The sequence below is a fragment of the Globicephala melas genome, chromosome 7 (genome assembly GCF_963455315.2).
Source record: "Globicephala melas chromosome 7, mGloMel1.2, whole genome shotgun sequence".
Classification (NCBI taxonomy): domain Eukaryota; kingdom Metazoa; phylum Chordata; class Mammalia; order Artiodactyla; family Delphinidae; genus Globicephala; species Globicephala melas.
Genome location: NC_083320.1, coordinates 15,165,991 through 15,185,334, shown reverse-complemented (window position 1 = coordinate 15,185,334; position 19,344 = coordinate 15,165,991). Strand labels below are relative to the sequence as shown.

Sequence of the window (19,344 nt, the reverse complement as noted above, 5' to 3'; positions counted from 1 at the left end):
AGAAAAGCAACTGTGCATATATTATTTTATTTTAAAAACAGAACATCTTAGAGACTGGAAACATTACATTTCTGTTTACCCTAAGCGAACAAGATGGGAATTTAGAATTTTGAGTCCAAGGAGTATTTTCCTTTAAAATATATATATCATACACACACACGTACAGAACAAGATAATGAAGATGTTAAGATGTTGCTGGAATTCTACTAGTCTGCTTTATGCTTATTGATGGAAAAAAAGATTCCTCCCTTGTAAATTACTTATTTTGCTAGAGGCTTTTCCTGGTTCTGGAACTACCACTTTTAAGGTATACTTCCCTCAGCATGCAGAATGGTGGCAGTCTTTTCAGATAAGAAATTCTGCATTCTATTTATCTTCAGGATGTTAACCTTTGACAGCACTTCGAAAGATTAGCGAGCAAATTAACCTATTTTTCTAGCAGAAGAGCAGGTTGCCTGAATCAGGTATCCTTTCCTTTAGGTAGTTAAACTGGCCTGGGGCCCAAGGTGAGTGAGATTTCTTTGCTCTCAGCCTCATCACTCCACCCAGCTCAAGTTCAGGCGGCTTCACGGATTTTGAGATTCTCTTGGGAAGTGAGCCCCTGCTTTAGCCTGAGGCTGGCTCATGAACGTCACCTTTCACCTACTTAAAGACAAGTTTTGCATAGCATCGAGGTTTACTATTCAAGTAGCTATTTCTAGCTCCTTCATTACTTCAAAACAAAATAAACCCCTCCAAATGTTTTATTTCCTGTGGTATCAAATCTGACTTAATGTTGTAACTTTGTCCACAGACCAACTAAATAACATGTTGGATTAAAGAAAAAAAAAAAGCTCAATCCCACTGCTGCTTGGGTAATGAAAGCCATCTTTCTTACAGTGTATTGTACTTGCTGTTTTAGGCATTTGTGTTTTGGTTCGTTTGCTTGCAGTAAGGCAGTCTACCTGCACTCTATGTTTTTTTCCTTTTTGTAGTGTCTAAAGTGAAATATAATGGCAAACTTTAAAATACAGGAACACCTTTAGCTTCATAAAAAGAACGTACAAAGACAATAATTTGGGGTCAACTTTATCATTTGAAAACAAATATCAATATGGTATAAGTAGTGAGTGCACTGAGGGGAGATGGGTTATTTGCTGGGTTCGGTAAGGCCAAAACAAGAGACAATAAAGAAACATGCTTTGAATTTTTGAGACCCTCTCGCTTCAGACATTTCCAAAAATCATTTTATTTTACAAAATCTGACAAATTTGTGCAAGAACGAAACAAGTAATCCAATTAAGAATGAAAATAATAACGCTCATTTTTTTCCTGAACTATATTAAGATTTATGCATTACAGCAATATCTGCGTTTTCTAGTTCTTTTTTCGGGAGACAAGGCGGTGGTCTTTTACCCCAGGAACTGCCCTCCTGCAGACCCGGCCGGCCCCGCCCCATCTCCGCCCATGTCGTGGCCGCACAGACTGGCTCCCCTCCCCTCCCCCGGCCGCAGTGGTCCCGTCCCTCCCCGCCGACCTGTCCCCGCCCCGCGCCGGCTGCGGCTGGGTCCCATCCGCCCTGGCTCTGGCGAATGACCCATAGTAACCCCGCCCCGCCCCCGGCCGCCCGCGCCGCGCTCCCGGCCGGAATTCGATAGGCCCAGCCCCGCACGCGCCACCGCCCGCGGGCCAATGGGCTGCTGCCTCTCTGCATATGCAACGAGCGCCGGCCGGGGGCGCGCGTCCTGGGCGGTTCGGCTCAACAGACGCTGGTCTGCAGGCGCTGGGGCGCTACGCTGCGCTTGTCGCGAGTGCTGGGGCTGAGACGAGTCGGCGCGGCAGCTCACCGGGCAGCCGACCGCCGCCCTCTCGCAGTGCGACTCGCGGAGGCTGCGTCAGGGTCCCCAGGAGGCGGTCCGGGGCGTGAATGCTCTGGGGGCACAGCCAGGCCTGCATGGGCCGGAGGAACCGGAGCTCCGGCGTCGCGGTGAGTGCAGCGCCTGTGGGGAGCGGCGGGGCCGTGTTGGCGGCGGGGCCTCCGCGTGCGGCCGGGCTGGGCCCGAGGGCAGCCCGGGACTGGGGGAGGGACGCGGCCGGCCTGGAGGCCCCGGCTCCTCGACGTGGCCGCCGAGCCCGGCGCCGAGGGTGTGCGCGCTGGCGGTGCGGGCTCTGGGGCCGGCTCGCGGCGTGTGTGGGAGGCGCGCCCGTGGGGTCCGGGAAGCGGGTGAGGTGGCGCCCGGGCCGAAGGGCCCACGTGAGCTGGGGGAACCGCAGCCCGGGCGGCCGCGCTGTTCGGGGGAGGAAGGCTGCGCGGGGTCTCTCCCGGCGCTTTGGGGGCGGGGTGACCTGGGGGATTGGCAGCTTTCACTAGCCCGGCTCTGACGCCGTCGCTGGGAGGAAACTGAGCCCTGCGGTTTCGGAAACCCACACTGGGGGGGTGGGTTGCTGCGGGGTGTGAGGAGATATTGGGGGTGTGAGATGGGTCGACTTTGGTATTTGTTCAGGCCACGACCGGTGGTGATGGGGCGGGGATGAATACTGTTGTTTTGGGGTTGGGAGTTGAAGGTTTATTTTCCCTAGGTGCGTTTTAATTATACAGCAGTAGTGGAATGTGTAACACTGAGAGAGTGCTCACTACCAGCAGCCCAGTGGGGTAGGGATGATCCGGCCCGTTTCACAGATGAGGAACCTGAGGCCCAGAGACATAGAACTGGTTTGTCCAGGCTGGATTTAGAAAATGTGCTCGAAGCTATTGTGTATATGGCCCTTCAAAAATAGGGTAGAACAACGTCTTTGAAATTATATGGACGTTAGAGAGAATAGGCCTCGTGAAAGTGATTATAGCCGAATAAGATGACAAACAGCTGACATTTATTGCAGGTGTTGTGCTAAGAGCTTTCTGTATAGTATCTCTGAAACTGTTAACAACCCACTAGGGTGGCGGTTATTCCCATTTTACAGCTGGAGAAACTGCCGTTTGGATATATTAACTTGCCCCCAGATCCCAGCCAGTAAGAGGAGAAGCTGGGATTCAGATCCGCCTGTCTGAAAATCCAGAGCTTTCACATCTAAGCACTATAGTATGCTGCCACTCCTTGGTGGCTGGCTGAATAGTTGTCACCGTGGATTTTTGTTTGAGTGGCCAGGAGAGCTGTAGTTTGATGATAACCTTTTCTGTTTCCCCAGATTAGTTCCGAGAGTTGAAGGGTGCTGCTGAGGTGCTCCTGAAAGTGTATTAGTAGGTTATTACAGGGCGGAGGTGTGACACAGGAGTGTGCTGCACAGACTTTATTCTTTTCTTTTGTGTTCTGGCGTCTCCCCATGCACTTCTCACCCTTAGGAATGAGTAAGGCTTCTTTAGTCACTCTGGCATTTTCCCTTTAGACTTTTCCTGGTTTCTCTCTTTTTCTATAGAAAGAGTTGCTTCTGTAGGAGGGCAGTGTTGGGTGTAGAGCAGAGATCCACTGGATGTATGGGTCACCTAGTGTCTTTGGGTCTCAGTTACTGGGTTTGTAAGATGTTTGCGCTGGTTGATTTAAAGCTGAAATATTCTGAGTCATGTCCTTGAAGGAAAGAAGGAAGGAAGGAGGGATGGGAAGGAGCAATCCCTGTCTGGTTTGGGAAGTCAGATCTTAAAGCCCCAACATTTTTCTCATTGCTTATGTGCTCCTCTGCTGTCTGGTTCTGCTTAAATTAACCATTCCTCTTTCAATTAATTGCTCACTTAGAGCCTTTAATTCCTATTCTATGTCAGGCACCATGTAAAGTGCTAAGAATGCAGCAGTGAACAGAACTGATGTGAGCTTTGCCTTTACGGAGGAAACAAACGAAGCAAATCTCATACAAATAATATATAATTACAAATTATATGTGTAATGTGTAATGAAGGACAAGTAGTGTGTGAACAAATATTATATAGAGGATTGTGATTTAGATGGAAACCTAGTCTAGGGAGGCTTTTTTGTTTTTCCCCTTAGATGGTTGGTGACCAGTAGTGCTTGTTGACTAGACTGGGTACTATATATATATTTTTAAACTTTTTATTTTGGGATGATTTGAGATTCACATAAAAGTTGCAAATATGGAATATTCCTGTATACCATAACCCAGCTCCCCTGCTCTTATATTAACGTGTCACATAACCTTGGTTCATTTGTCAAAACAAGAATTTAATATTGATATTATCCTCTTAACTATAGACTTTATTCAGATATCACCAGTTTTTCCACTAATGCCCTTTTTTCTGTTCCAGGATTGAGTCCATGATACCAGCTGGCATTTTGCATTCATGTTATTTTAGTCTTCTCTAATATTAAATACTAATTTTAAAATTTACCTTTTATGAGTTTACTTCTAATAATTTTTAAGAGTGGTATGGAACACTAAGAAAATAAATATACGAATATGTAAAATAAACTATATGTCATTTTCCAGCGATTCCAGTTTTGTTTAAATTAAGATTGCCCAGTATCAGTACGGTAGAAAGAAAATTGATCAGACTTAAAACTCAGGATCTAGAAAGGGAACATTTTCACTGGCATCTCTCTTTTTTTTTTTTTTTTTTTGGTGGTATGCGGGCCTCTCACTGTCGCGGCCTCTCCCGTTGCGGAGCACAGACTCTGGACGCGCAGGCTCAGTGGCCATAGCTCACGGGCCCAGCCGCTCTGTGGCACGTGGGATCCTCCCGGACCGGGGCACGAACTTGTGTCCCCTGCGTCGGCAGGCGGACTCTCAACCACTGCGGCACCAGGGAAGCCCTCACTGGCATCTCTTTACCTCTCAAATTACTTTTATTTAATTTTACTTATTTCTCTTTCTTTTTCTTTGACAGATTATATTCCATTATAGGTTATTACAAGATATTGGGTATAATTCCCTGTGTTATACAGTACATCCTTGTTGCTTATCTATTTTACGTATAGTAGTTTGTATCTGTTAATCCCGTACTACTAATTTGTCCCTCCCCTCCTCCCTTTCCCCTTTGGTGACCATGTTTGTTTTCTGTGTCTGTGAGTCTGTTTCTGTTTTGTATATATATTCATTTGTATTATTTTTTAGATTCCACATACAAGTGATATCATATAGTATTTGTCTTTTTCTGTCTGACTTTTTTCACTAAGCTTAATATTCTCTAGGTCCATCCATGTTGCTGCAAATGGCAATATTTCATTCTTTTTTATGGCTGAGTAATATTATAAACACACACACACACACGCATATACACATCACATCTTCTTAAGCCAATTGTCTGTTGATGGGCACTTGTGTTGCTTCCATGTCTTGGCCATTGTAAATAGTGCTGCTAATATACATGTACCCAAATGTTCATTTTGAATTAGACTTTTCATCCTTTCTGGAGTGGAATTACTGGATCATATGGTGATTCTATTTTTAGTCTTTTAAAGTACCTGAATACTGTTTCCCATAGTGGCTACACCAAATTACATTCCCACCAACAGTGTAGGAGGGTTCCCTTTTCTCGTTCAGCATTTATTATATGTAGACTTTTGATAGTAGCCATTCTGACAGGTGTGAGGTGATACCTCATTGTGGTTTGTTTGGATTTGTATTTTCTTTAATAATTAGTGATGTTGAGGATCTTTTCATGTGCCTGTTAGCCATCTGTGTGTCTTCTTTGGAGAAATGTCTGTTTAGGACTTCTGCCCACTTTCTGATTGGGTGGTTTGAGTTTTTTTTGATATTGAGTTGTATGAGCTGTTTGCATAGTTGGAATATTAACTCTTTGTCAATCGCATCATTTGCAGCTATTTCTCTCATAGGTCGTCTTTTCATTTTGTTTATGGTTTCTTTTGCTGTGCAAAACTTTTAAGTTTGATTAGGTCTCATTTGTTTATTTTTGCTTTTATTTCATTTCCCTTGGGAGACTGATTTAAGAAAATATTGCTACGATTTACGTCAAAGAATGTTTTGCCTATGTTCTCTTCTAGGAGTTTTATGGTGTCGTGTTTTATATGCAGATCTTTAAACCATTTGGAGTTTGTTTTTGTATATGGTTTGAGGGAATGTTCAGATTTTGTTGTTTTACACATAGCTGTCTAGCTTTCCCAACACCACTTTTTGAAGAGACTGTATTTTCTTCTGGGGAGATTTTTGAATTGTTATGGTGAGATATTACTAGATGACCATCTTGCATTCTGAGGCTGTAATTAAAAGTACATAAAGCAAGAGTTAGAGAACTTTTAAGCAACAGTATTCTTTTAATTTCAATGTCTGTTTCTACTCAGAATGTCACTCCAGCTCACATTGCAAGATATGAAAGTGAGAGGGAATTTTTTCAGGAAGTCATTCTCCCTGCCTTTGGGGTACTTAAAGCTTAAATATTCCTGTAATACTTAAACTTTCCCCTTTTGGATGAACAGTTGGGAAGCAAGAAACTTATGTGAGATTTGGACCTGAGGATGGGATTTGGATGTTTTCAGGAAAGCTAGGCAGTTTTTTCTAACTTTAGATAAGTAGTAGTATAATTATCGGAAGTATCCGGTGTAGTTTACACTTTACAGAGTGATTTAACTTAAAATTCTCACCTCTTAGGAGACAAATGATGACATGATTTGGGAAATATAAGCCATTAAATGTGTGACTATTTCAGTTGAACATGTATTAAGCCAATACAAATAGTTCATTGCAGTACATTTACTGAATGCCGTCTGCATGCAAAGTACCGTGCTAGGTGTACAATGTGGAATAAATAAAAAGATGAACTTGTAAAGTCGTTGCTTTCGAGGAGATTTCAATTTAATGAATACTAATACTCAGATTAAAGTTTCTTTTCCTTTTTAAAGTACTATCATTTTAGCTTATTTGATCCTCTTAAGAGCCTTATATCATTAGCAGAAATATTGAGAAAATGGAGATTTAGAGGCAAAATTGCCAGACCTGGTGATTAATAGTAGTATATGGGTTGGGAGAAGGAGATGTTGAGTGATTACTCATATACCATTTTGACGCTATCAGTGTAGAGATTGCCAGTGGAGAGACTAGAAAGAGAACAGGAAGAGGCCAGGGATGGAGCTGGGTATAGGAGGCTGAGCTTGCAAAGGAAACAGGAATAGTGGCCAGGGAGGTGTGAGGACCGCCAGAAGCAGGTGTCCCTGCTGCCAAGGGGGAAGCTGTCAATACTGTGGAACACCCCTGTGAGGAAAATTGAGTATCATCTGTTGTATTTAGCAACTGGGAGGTCATGGGTGACCTTGGCAGGAGATACTGATGTGGTGGTAGGGGTAGGATGGGGAGCAGAAGTAAGTAGAAGATGGGGAAAATGGAGACAGCAAGAATCGGAAACTGCTTCCGCGAGTTCTGATTTTTAGCATATTTAAATGCTGAAGGGAGGGTGTCTGTTGAGGGGGGAGGTCGAATATAGATGAGAAAAGTGTTACTTGTTTGTGCAAAGTTCGTGAGAAGATGGGAGGGCATGGGATCCAAAGCACGTGAGCCCTGTGCCTTAGCTGGGAGGAGGGACACCTCTTTATAGTAAGAGAAGATGGGCCTGTAACCACCTGACAGGAGTCAGTACCATATTATGGAGCCCTGAGCAATTTCCAGAAAATTGCCAAGAACTGTTGAATTCCGAAAAATCAGCCCAATATTTGCCGACTCATGACATAGTCTTTTTAGAAAACCTCACTACAAAGCATTGTGTGAAATTGATTTAACATGTGACTTAATCTCGATTTTTATCCACCTTAATATGGTATATACTTTCATCTGACTTCTGATTATAGTTTATTTCTTTTCTGAAGAAGAGGACAATATAAACATTAAATCTTGTGATTTCTTCCTTATGTGCTATTTTTAGTTTCATAATAGTTTTCGCACTGCTTCTGTCTTCCTGACATTTTAAATGCCTAAATTCTTTTTATTTAAAATCTTAACTGCTGTTTTTACTGAAATATGTTTACTTCTCATGTTTCCCATTTGGAGGAGTAAAGAATTACTGGATGATTCAGTGGGCTTAATGGATCTGCTAATTTTTATTTTGAACTGAAGATACCTAAGTAACCAATGTTTTGGATAAATTGCCTCCAACTATAGTTCCCTATTTGTTTGTGAAGGTATTACGAGGATATATAGGGGCAATGATTTATTTGCTCATGTATTTCTTTAGTATGTATCTTGCAAGACACTGGGAATTTGAAAATGATTAAGAGATTGTCCCTGGGCTTCTCTGGCGGCAGTGGTTAAGAATCCGCCTGCCAGTGCAGGGGACGTGGGTTCGAGCCCTGGTCTGGGAAGATCCCACATGCCGTGGAACAACTAAGCCCGTGCGCCACAACTGCTGAGCCTGTGCTGTAGAGCCCACGAGCCACAACAACTGAGCCTGCGCACCTAGAACCCGTGCTCCACAACAAAGAGAGCCACCACAATGAGAAGTCCGCTCACCGCAACGAAGAGTAGCCCCCGCTTGGTGCAACTAGAGAAAGCCCACGCAGCAATGAAGAATAAATTAAAAAATTCACTTATAAATAAATAATTTAGAAAAAGAAAAAAAAGAGAGATCGTCCCTGCTCTCGAAGAACTCAGAATTCATGAAAGGAAAGTGTGAACATTTTATGGTGTAAGGGAAGAAGGTATAAGAATAGATGCATTACTGTATGGTATAGCTCAGGGCAGGAGGTATATACCATAGCTCCTGTCTGGTATAGCTCAGACAGAACAGGGCAGGAAAAAGGGGAGACTTTACGGTGGAGGTGGTAGCCCAGTTTTCTACAACAAACTGGACTTTTTGCTAAGTGAACAAGGGAGACGGAATAGAATGTTTCACCTTGAATCTGTACCAGGTGTGTGTGTACACAGATATGTACACATTGGAGGTGGTATAACAATACTAAGGAATGTTAGAAAAATAAAAACCTTATCTTGCTATAAAAAGCTTCCCATTTGTTTGTCATGTCATGGTCAGCTTTTCTATCCTTTATTTAATTTGGAAAGTAATCACACTTAGATAATATTTTTCTGATACAAAGCCTGGTTTTTCTTTTTCTATACTAATGGTCTTTGGAATAAAGATGATAGCCAATACCTTTACAGTATTTCCTCTGGCCAGGTGCTGTTCTGATTTTCTTCTCAATTTTATGAGATAGTTTTTTTTTTTTTTTTATCATTCTTATTTCACACATGAGGAAATTGAGGCACAGGGAGCTTAAGTGATTTGCCCAAGTGTGTGCTGTACCTCATCCCAGGTAGTTAGGTTCCAGAGTCCAAGGCCCAGGCGCTGCACCTCCTCTCTGGGGTGACAGCTTGGTTTGAAGTTCATATATACTTCTGAAGGCATGATTATACTTGGAAGGAGCTGTGATGACAGTTTATCTATTTTTATTACACATAACTTACCTCTCCCCCCCCCCCATAAAAGCCCTGTTTTTACAGAGGAGAATGTGAGGAGTAACAAACTAAATTGAGAGAATTTAACTAAAATTTTCTTCTTGAACTTGAACGTAAATACATCAGGATACATTCTCCTTTAACATTCTTACATAGGAATCATTAACATTGCCCTTTTAGCATTTTTTGGATCAGGAATATAAAGCAATTTTGGGTTCTGTAATCTGCTAATTCCATTTTTTTCCTTTTCTTTCTTAAGAAAAAAAAGAAAGGAGACCTGCTTTCTGTATGTCTGAGAAATATTTCGTACTATTTAATCCAGTTAAAGAAACCCACTTCCTTCCCCCAAATCCTCCAGTTAACCACTAATCTGAATTTGGTGTTCGTTATTCATATCCATTGCTCTGCAATTTTACTACATATGGATGTATCCCTAAACAGTGTACAGTATTGTTTTATGTATTTTTAAACTTGGTATAGATGGCATTGTATGTATTCTTATGCAGCATCCTTTTTTTTCAATCAATATCACTTAATCTATGTGGTTCCATCAGTTGAGTTTCATGACTGTGGGTACATCTCAGTTTAGCTAATTTACTTTAAAATTGTTTTACTTTCATTTTTATTTCCCTTTTTGTTCTTAGTAGATAATTTTGCAGATATATATCTAATATTGTTTCATTTTAAATTCCATAAATGACTGTAGGGATAATTCACATGTGTCCTTCCTTTTGGGAAATTTTTATAAATCTACTTTTGATTTAGCCAATTCTGTATTTGAGTGCTTGTTTAAGAATTTTCCTCTAAAATGTGCCTTTTTCCATTGTAATTTTGGTGGGTAGGGACATGGACTTGGAGTTAAGTTTTCTTGGAATTGAATTCTGGCTTATTAGTTTTGTGAACTTGAGCAGCTTATTTAACCTCTCTGTGCCTCAATTTCTTCTGTACAAAACAGATAATAAGAAAATCTGCTATATATTGTTGTCAGGATTTATATGAGATAAGTTCCTGGCACATAGTCAGCACTCAGTAAATATTAACTATTTTAAATTTATTTATTTTTAGAATATACAGTATTTTCTAAGTTCATCCACTCACTTTTTGTCATTGCCTTACCTTTTGAAGCAGCGTTATCCTTACATAGACAAATACACTTCAAGGAAATGTCTAATGTATTGTAACCTCTGGTTAATGGAGATTGGGAAGAGATATTGTAAATAGTAAACTGAGGGACATTAAGTAGATTTTGTTATATTTTAACGTCAATAATTTAGGATTTACCTTGTGCTTTAGTTTTCTGGAAGTGTCTATAAAGCACCTTGAAAGTAGGTTGACATGGTGTACTTCTCAGTCGGGTAACTTAAGAATCTTCGTATTAGTTTTAAACATCTTTTGAATATGACCTCGATAGTGGTTCGGGTAGCATTTCTAAATATACTATTTTAGGTCATCAACTTTGTGTTGAGTGGCGAAGGAATCATTGCCATATATGTGGGTGAAACTTGCTGTGTAAATTTGATCTGATTCCTTCACCTTTCTCAGCCTTCCATTTCAATTTCTGTAACATAAAGATGTTCTTACTTTGCAGGGCTATCGCAAGGATTGAGGGAGATGACAGATAGTAGTTTAGGGTACACGATTGACCCACATATTAGTTGGTAGTTATTCCTCTGCCTCCCTGTCTTCTCTTTTTTCCTCTTTTCTTTCTTCTCTATTCTTTTTTTCTCTTTCCTCCTTTCTCTGTCCTTTCATTGATACATAAAAATCTGCACATATTTAATGTATACAGTTTGCGTTTGGACATGCATACACCTGGGCAGCCATCTCCACAATCAAGGTAATAGGCGTATTGATCACATCCAAAAGTTTCCTTGTGCCTCTTTGTTTCTTGTTTTTGTTGTATTTTGATTTTTTCTGTCCTTCAGAAGCAGTTTTTTGGTAAGAAATAACAAGGTATTCTGAGTCCAGCATGTGACCAAACCCATCATATAAGTAAAAAGCATACATCACTTAAAGGGGACTAAGGAATACTAATTCCTTAAGGATGAGAGTGTTCAAGATACATAAAGGATGTGGTTAATGTTGAGTGAGCAGTACAGAGGTCAGAGAGGTCAGAGAGGTCATGTTGGCCAGGGTAGCCAAGAGTCAGCTGAGCAAGATTGGATTTGAAAAAATAGTTGAGTTTGAGGTAGAGGAACTCAAATGGGGATGTCCAGGGCAGTTGGGGAAGAGCAAGGTTGACAAATAAAATTGAGAAATCACTTGTTCCGGGGGACTAGAGAAGCTGTGAGGATAAGTCACATCCCTGCGGAGAAGCAAGAACACCAGAGATTTGGAGGACAGAGACAATTAAAGACCTTGCCTAAGACTCATTTATTTATTGATTCCTTCAACTCAGGAAGTACAGTTGACCCCTGAACAACATGGGTTTGAACTGTGTGGGTCCACTTACTTGTGGATTCCCCCCCCCCCCACTAAATGTGTACTACAGCACTACACAATCCAAAGTTGGTTGAATCCCTGGATGTGGAACTGTGGGTATAGAGGACTGACTATAAAATTATATCCGGATTTTTGACTGTATGGAAGGTTGGCGCCCCTAAACCCCGTGTTCAAGGGTCAGCTGTAATTGTTGAATGAATGGAAGGTAGTTGGAATAGGAAGGGACACTGGGCAGCCAGCAAGTGAAGAGAACCATGTGGGCTCTGAGTTGTTACAGGAGGAGCATTCAGGGTCTGGCCCGAGTTGTTTCTAACCCTGCTGCTTGACTGTCAGTGTGGCACTGCCCATGCCGTTTAGCCTTTGTGGAGCTCAGTTTCCTTGTCTGTAAACCTTGCTCAACGCTGTTGTGAGCTGCTTCTCCATCGGTGCTCTTTTTCTTTTACCTCCCTTTCCACCTCTTCCTTTTTCTTGGTTTAGGACTTTTTCTATTTCTGCCACGTTTCTTTCTTAGGCTTCTTTGAAACTTCATCAGTTAGCTTTGTGTGTGTTTCCCCCTCTGTGTTTGCTTATGTGTTTACTACTTGTAATTCACTGGGGTATTTGTATGGATTTTATTAGATACTAACTACACTGGCTGCTGCATAGGTGTAACCTTTAGAATATTATCTTCTAAATTGGTATTGTAGGCATAAAACAGTTCATTTTTCTGCATTGCTATTTCTAGGTTATAAAATACTCAGTTATCACTTTGGCCAGAATTATGAAAAATTCCTACTTCAACCAGAGAAGTTTCTTATTTTTACTTATTTTACTTTCATCAGGATTGAAGTGATCCTCATTCTGGACCCTGACTTTGGCTTTTTTTTTTTTTTTACTGTAACATTAAAACAATCAGAAATCTTTCTCTTCTCTTTGGAAACTGACTTGATCTCTGAACTTATTACCTCCTGTTTGGGGGAAGCTTGGGGTAGTCGAGTTCTTTCTAAAATGAAGTAAGGAGTTAATTTTAGTTCCATGGAAAACCAGAATGAACCAGAATGAATTAATCTTAGAACTGTACTTGACATTAATTGCAATTATACCACATGGACCATAATACACGGAATTATTATTTGTTACATATTCACAATACTTCCGTAAGTCATTTTCCTTTCGTACTGAAACTTTCCACATTGCTAGTGTGTTAGAGTCTAGGAATTTGTATTCATCATTGACTCTGAAACTAGGCCTGACTTCTAACCTGATGCCTGTTGAGACTCTCCTGCATAGTATTCTCCTTAGAAATTCAAAATGTTTATTTGTAAATCACTTTCTGAGGCATAAAAAGAATACCTGTTTTCTCCAACATCTTGAGGTGGGAGGGTTGTGAGAGGTAGTGGCTGGTTGGGAGTGAGGTGTGAGGTCAGAGAGGGGAGCTCATGGGACCCCAGGTATAAGGGGTGAGATTGGCGTGATAGAGGGGAGCGGTGCAGGGCTTGAGCTTTACGACCACATTGGCACTTGAATTCCCAAATCTGACTCCACCTCATTTTAGTTTTGCAACCACAGCAGATTACCTCCAAGCGTCAATTTCTTTAAGATAAGGATGGTCTCTGTCTTGCAGCGTACGTGTGCTCCGGGGTGTGCATGCAAGTCATCTCTGCAGTGCTGGAAGAAAACGTTAGAATTAAAAAAAAAAAGTCTATATTTTATGCATGATTTGTGGTGTTTATAGTATGCTAGAACAATAACACATATGTACAATGTTAAAGGTACACATGTTTGGAATGCCAGCAGTTTTACCAAAAGGGGCTTGTTGTGATCCTAAAGTTTAGAGACCCTGAACTAGTAGATAAAAGCTAGGCCCATGCTCGGAGGCTTATTAGTTTGGGGGCAGCATTATATATAGATGAATTGGGGATGGGGTTGAAGAACTTGGGTTATTTGGCTCTGGGAAATGAAGGGTATCAGATTGAGGGAGCACGTCTCTGCAAGTTCATTTGAAAAATGGTAGACATAGTAAATCTGGCATGGGTAATGATTTGAGTTACTTTGTGAAAGTTTTAAACTGTATATTCTTACATTATCTCAGTGTTAGAAGATTACATGGTAGAAATTTGGGTGGGACATAACCCAGAAAAGTGAGTCAGTGTTAGGGAATTGCTCTTGATATGCATGGGTAGTTTACCCACAGATAACTGAGAGCTGGCTAACATAATGTTTGTTTATATTGTATGATGCCAGAGGACAGGCTTGTTAACTATAGGTGATTAATTACAGTTTTGTGTTTCATGCTCTCAATTTCAAATTGCTTTATGAAATAAATGTATTTGCTCTCTTTTCTTTTTAGATAAGTCTAAAACATAATGTGTTTCTTTTGGGCTCCTTTAAGGGAGAGTAGCTGTTTAACGTAGAAAGTAAGCATCTCTGAGGACAGGGATACTTGTTATTTACTGATGCACGTCCAGTGCCCAGCACATAGAAGATACTCATATTTGTTGTTAGAATCCATCTCTGCATCCCTGTCACCTAGCGCAACAATGAACATGAGATACTCAGTAAATGTTCATTAAATTGAATGGAAAGATTTGAGCATACTACCAGAAAAATTTTGGAAGGCCAAAAACCTGACATCAAAATGACCAGTGTACGCTTATTAGTGGGAGCTCAGGAATTCTGAAAGAGTAGACTTGCTTTTGATATGCATTTGAGTAGCTCACTGGTTGAGTAATAGGTATAGTTATAATTTAAAAATTATGTGATAAAGAAAGCAAGAAAGTGCGATGGATTGTCTCGGGCCAGGCCAGCTGCTTGTTGTACTTTAATATCATAACCACTTGTAGCCTTTGACACTCTTGACCGTGCCCTCATTGACCCTTATGTCTGCCTTTGGCTTCTAGGACACGCTCTTGGTTTCTTTACCCTTCTAGCTGGCTTTTATAATAACTGTCTTTAATCCTTTTATCTTATGACTGAGTATACTATTTTTGAGGGATTCCATGGTTTCAACTCTAACATGGTTGGAGTCAGTGATGATTCTAAAATCTACATCTTCAGTTCTGTCTGGAGCCCAGTCTTGTATTTCTGACAGTATTGTGACTATCTTTTCTGGCCATTTCCCCAGACTTAATATCCTACCCTATACTCAGGTACTCATATGTATCTGTTCTTCTTCCTGTATTCCTCATATCTATTGCAAGTCATCCAATATTCCAGAAGTGTTGACTTTAATCTTCAAAGATGAATCTTCACATCTCACCACATCCTATTACCTCAGAGAAGTCTCTCCGGTTGGTCCTCGTACTTCTGTATCTACTGCCCTAAACCCTGGACCTCGTCATCCTTTCTTGGGCTATTGTAATGACTACATACCGGGAATCTTTTGTGGTTTGTTCTGTTTGTTGACCCAAGTAGTCATTCTGAAAAAACAAATTTGGTCAAGTGCCTTGCTTATTAAAACCTGTCTCTGCAACATATTCCTCTATTCCATTTTCATTTCTACCTTCCCCCAATTTCCTGTGTTCCATCTATCTCAAGCTACTTGTGATTCCTTATTCTCTGCCCCTTCATGCCTCTGTGTGTCAGGCAGGAGTGGAGGGTGGAAATGGGGCACAGAGGGATTGAGTTAGCGCTTGTCTGTGGGACCAGGGAGGCCTTCACATGGAGGCCTCCGCTGAATCTTAAAGAATGAGTTTACTTTGGCAGGCCTTTTAGTTTCTTTTAATTCTATCAAATTCTTTTAATTCAATCCCAGTTCCGGGTTCTAGAGAGAATATTAGTGAACCAACACATCAGTGCTTTCGTTACAGGCCTCACTGGTCATAGGCTCCTGGATCCCTGTGGATGCCTGTGTTTGCCATAGTCAGCTGGGGTAGAGATGGGTGTGAAGTGGCGTAGTTCAAACGAAACCAGTGCTTCTCTTCCCAACAGAGCTGTAGGCCAGGCAGTGTGGGCTGTGTAGGCTACCGTGATAGCACTGGAGATGGTTTTATAATGAGAAAAAAGACTTAGGAACAAATCCTTTCTGGGACATGGGAGCTGTGGAAGAGGTATTGCTAGGCTGATTGTTTCAGGGATGTGTTCCTCATCTTTCTAGGACTCACATTCAGCCATTGGCTCAATTCTGGTTTTACTTTGATGCTGTTTAATTTATTGAATAATCTATCCTTCACTCATTGATCTGAAACGCCACCATCATTAAGTATAAATGTCCCATGACTATTTCTAGTTTTTACAATTCTGTACCAGAACAGTTAGTGTTAGTTTTGGCATCTAATAGGCTGGTATGGGCTAAGTATTCTTGTTTTCAGATTTTCTTAGTTAATCTTAAAATGTTTCTTCTAGATAAACCTTGGAACTAGTATATCAACTAGCCATACAGAATTGACAGAGTCCTAGTAGGATTTTGATTGGGATTGTATTTGGTTTATAGGTTAATTTTGGTGGAGTTATAGTTATCCTTTCTACCTGGGACCTAGTCTGTCTTTCCATGTATGCAAGTCTTTTAGTGTCTATCAGTAGTAGTGTGTATATATATATATATATATACACACACACACACACACACATATATATAAAATCTTTTTCCTTTTTATTTTCTAACTGGTTATTACTACTGTATAGGAAAATGATTGGTTTTTGTTGTCTACCTAGTATCCAGATATCTTAATGAACTTCCTCTCTGGTTGGATAATTTTCAGATGATTCTTTTGGATTTTCTTGTCAGACATTAATTATCTGCAAACAGTGATTATTGTGTGTCTCCTTTTCCAGTATTCCTATTCCTCATTTCTTTTTTTCATCATTGCATTGTCTAGACTGCAGTGCTGTCCATAAGAAATGCAATTAGAGCCACAAATGCGAACCATATCTGTAGTAGTTTAAATTTCTAGTAGGTATCTTAAGAAGAAACAGGTAACTTTAATACATTTTATTTAATCAAGTATATTCAACATATAATCAATATAAAAATGATTAATGAGATGTTTTACATTTTCTTCATACTAAGTCTTTGCAAGTCCATGCGTATTTTACATTTAGAGCACATCTCAATTTGGACAAGCCACACTTCAAGTGTTAAGTAGCTCCATGTGGCTGATGACTACAGGGCTAGAGCCTTTTTAACAGTGTTAAATAATTATAGTCACAACTGGCCTCCTTGTCTTAATTCCTGACTTTAATGTAAATTTGAGTCTGATGTTTGCTATTGGTTTCTGATATGCTTTTATTAAGTTGAAGTTTTCTTTTGTTTCTGAGTAAGAAGTTCCTTTTAATAATTGACGGTGATGGGGAAATTGGGCAGCCACATGCAAAAGAATAAAACTGGACCCACTATCTTATACCGTAAACAAAAATTAACTCAAAATGGATTAAAGACTTGAGTGTAAGACCTGAAGCCATAAAGCTCCTAGAAGAAAACATAGGTGGTAAACTCCTTGACAGGTCTTGGTGATAAGTTTTTGAATCTGCCACCAAAAGCAAAAGCAGCAGAAGCAAAAATAAACAGGTGGGACTACATTAAACTAAAAAACTTTTGCACAGCAAGGGAAACATCAACAAAAAAGGCAGCCTATTTAATGGGAGAAAATATTTGCAAATCATCTATCAGATAAGGGGCTAATATCCAGAATATATAAACTGATACAACTGAACAGCAGAAACAAAACAAAACAAAAACCAACACAACCACAAAAACCGATTGAAAAATGGACAGAAGATCCAAGTAGATATTTTTCCAAAGACATACAGATGGCCAACAGATGAGTGAAAAAATGCTCTACATCATCATTCATCAGGGAATTGCAAATCAAAACCACAATGAGAGATCTCCTCATACCTGCTAGAATGACAGTTATCAAATAGACAAGAAATAACAGTGTTGACAAGGATGTGGAGAAAAGGGAACCCTTGTGCACTATTGATGGGGATGTAAATCAGTGCATCCAGTATGGAAAACAGTATGGAAGTTCCTCAAAACATTGAGAATAGAACTAACATATAATTCAGCAGTTCCACTCCTGGATATTTATCTGAAGAAACTGAAAACACTGATTCAAAAAGATATGTGCATCCCCATGTTCACTGCAGCACTATTTATAATAGCCAAGATATGGAAACAACTTAAGGTGTCCATCAGTGGAGGAATGGATAAAGAAGACATATATATACACAGTGGAATATTAGGCATTAAAAAGAATGAAATCCTGCCATTTTTGACAAAATGGATGGACCTTGAGGGCATTATACCAAGTGAAATAACTCAGAGAAAGATAGACACCATGTGATCTCTCTTTTATGTGGAATCTTCAAACAAACAAATAAACAAACAAAAGCTAAGGTCATAGATACAGAGAACAGATTGGTAGCTGACCAGAGGTAGGGGTTGGGGGAGGGAGAAATTAGCTGTTTTGGCAAAAGTTAATAATATTTATTTTTCTTAAATACTTAAAACATATACTGACATGATTACACCTTTCTGTCCCACTTAAACTGTTAATATAAATAATGATAATAATAGAGTTCTGTAGTATAATACAAGAGATATATAAGGTTTTTGTCCCCACTCTTGACACAGAGCTCCTGAGACCCTTGGAATTTCCTGATTGTTAGGAGTACCTTTTATTCATAAAAGCTCCTTTGGATCACACCCTAGTTTACGCTAATGAAGTGACTTAGGATGGAGTCCCTAGAGCATCTCAGGATGGAGCTGGTCACCAGAAGGACCAAGTGATTAGAGGTTTGAACTTTCAGCCCTACTCACCGACCTCCTGCAAGGAGTGAGGGGGCTGGAGACTGAGCTTTATAAAAACTCTTGAACAAGGGGATATTCAGTAAGCTTCCGGGACGGTGAGCATTTCTGTCCAGGTGCTGGGGAGGCGGCACACCTGGAGAGGGTTTGGAAGCTCTGCTGCATACCTTCCTCCCCATCCCTTGCCCTGTGCATCTCTTCCGTTTGTCTGTTTCTGAGTTGTATGCTTTATAATGAACTGGAAAACATAAGTAAAGAGTGTTCCTGAGTTCTTTGAGCCATCCTAGTAAGTTATTGAACCTGAGGAGGGGTTTGTGGGAATCCCTATTTATAGCCGGCCGGAGACTTGTAACTACCAAGTGGGGAACAGTCTTGTGGGACTAACCCCTTACTTAAGCTGTGGGATATAGCTCTTATGAAATAGATTACAAAACTTAGACCGATGCTGGCTTAAAAATTATCTCTAACTTTTATCAAAAGAGTGTACGCACACGGTGGAAGACTTCTTAAAGTAATTTCTTGGCAGAGTGTGTTTGTGGAATTAAATTTTCTGAGTCCGTGCGTGTCTGAAAACGTCTTTATTCTACCTGCAGTTGAACAGGAATGTAGATGGGAGTAGAGTTCTGGATTAAAATTTCCCTCAAAAGTCTGTAAGGCAGGGCTTCTCTGGTGGCGCAGTGGTTGAGAGTCCACCTGCCCATGCAGGGGACACGGGTTCGTGCCCTGGTCCGGGAGGATCCCACATGCCGCGGAGCGGCTGGGCCCGTGAGCCATGGCCGCTGAGCCTGCGCGTCCGGAGCCTGTGCTCCGCAACGGGAGAGGCCACAACAGTGAGAGGCCCACGTACCGCAAAA

General features: G+C 40.7%; 1 protein-coding gene across 2 annotated transcripts in view; it reads left to right on the top strand.

The window, feature by feature from the left end:
* Positions 1-1,719: 1,719 nt before the first annotated feature.
* The window catches only part of ACSL3 (acyl-CoA synthetase long chain family member 3), an 81,005-nt gene continuing 63,380 nt past the window's right edge, over positions 1,720-19,344 (top strand). For both annotated transcript variants that reach the window (XM_030835588.2, XM_030835676.2), the window contains exon 1: positions 1,720-1,966. The gene's annotated coding sequence lies outside the window, so the exon portion shown is untranslated. The remainder of the gene's footprint in view (positions 1,967-19,344) is intronic.